Source organism: Suncus etruscus, assembly GCF_024139225.1.
Source record: "Suncus etruscus isolate mSunEtr1 chromosome 15 unlocalized genomic scaffold, mSunEtr1.pri.cur SUPER_15_unloc_11, whole genome shotgun sequence".
NCBI lineage: Eukaryota > Metazoa > Chordata > Mammalia > Eulipotyphla > Soricidae > Suncus > Suncus etruscus.
Window position 1 is genome coordinate 57,042 of NW_026060288.1, and position 1,485 is coordinate 58,526.

The window sequence follows — 1,485 nt, forward strand, 5'->3', positions numbered from 1 at the left end:
GTCTGCTCAGAAATAACTCCTGGCAGGCATGGGGGACCATATGGGACACCGGGATTCGAACCAACCACCTTTGGTCCTGGATCGGCTGCTTGCAAGGCAAACGCCGCTGTGCTATCTCTCTGGGCCTGCAGGTATTATTCTTAGCTCTATTCTCATATATTACCCCTGAAGTACTTTGTGGATAGATGTGATGCCAGAAATTGAACTAGGTTCATCCACTTGCAAGGTGAATCCCACCCAGGCTGTCCCATGTCGCTTTCACACTAGATTATATATTTTTTCCTATTTTGGAGGTTGTCTAGATCACATTCAGTCGGTACTCCTGGGTCTGTACTCAGAAATCACTCCTGGTAGGCTTGGGGAACCATATGGGATGCTGGAAATTGAACCATGATCTGTCTTGTGTTGTACACATGGAAGGTAGACACCCTACCACTTGATATTACTCTGGCTAGTGTGGGGGTGAATATATATATACTGTCGAGATCGATACATGCAAGGCAAATACCCTACCACTGTGCTATTTCCAGCTCCCCTAGAAATATATCATTGATTTATATATTTTGACCACAGTTGAGCCCAGGACAACCCTAATGTGGACGTCTTTAAGTTCCTCATTTTGACCCTATTAATCTATCTTCCCTATTCTTTTTTTAAAATATGGAACTCTTCACTAATTTGCGTGTCATCCTTGCTCAGAATCCATGCTAATCTTCTCTGTATCATTCCAATTTTGGTATATGTGCTTCCGAAGCGAGCACTATCTTCCCTGTTCTATAAGCTGATTTATTATCTGAAAACAATATACTGTTACTCTGTTGCTTATTCAGCCAGGTTTCATTCAACACATTTTTTGGTGTGTGGCTTTGGTCCACACACATGGACTCGGGTGTTACTATGACTCTGTGATCAGATATTATTCCTAGCAGGCTACGACAATCATAGAGAATGTCAGGATTTAATGTCAGTCAGCCACATGCAAGGAAACACCATCTTTGCTGTGTCTTCATCTGGCCCACTCAGAAATTAATATATTGGTTTTTGGGTCACACCCGGTGACTCTCAGGGGTTACTCCTGTCTATGTGCTCAGAAATCGCTCCTGGCTTGGGGGACGGTATGAAATGCTGGGGGATTGAACTGCGGTCTGTCCTGGGCTAGCATAGGCAAGGCAGAAGTCTTACCCCTTGTATCACCGCTCCGGCCCCTAATTTGCTTTTTTTGGGGGGCATATATTTTTCATCTGTATCTTTAAACCATTGACGAGAGACCCTGTAATATTTTGATAATATTGCCATTGTAAACTATTTTCATCACTTAAATATTTGTGTGGTTTTTGGGTCAGCCCTGACAGTGCTCAGGTGTTACTACTTGCCTTGTGCTCAGAAATTATTTCAGGGGCCAGATGTAGCAGTCTCAAACTCACAGCCCGCGAGTTGTTGCGGCCTCCGTACAACATTTTATGGCCCGTGGCCGGCCTTCAAATA

At 43.9% G+C, this 1,485-nt stretch overlaps 1 non-coding gene across 1 annotated transcript; it reads right to left on the minus strand.

Annotated features, from left to right (window-relative positions):
• Positions 1-654: 654 nt before the first annotated feature.
• LOC126000466 (U6 spliceosomal RNA) lies at positions 655-761 on the minus strand. Its single transcript, XR_007492759.1, has one exon. It is a non-coding gene; the product is annotated as a U6 spliceosomal RNA (small nuclear RNA).
• Positions 762-1,485: the final 724 nt, after the last annotated feature.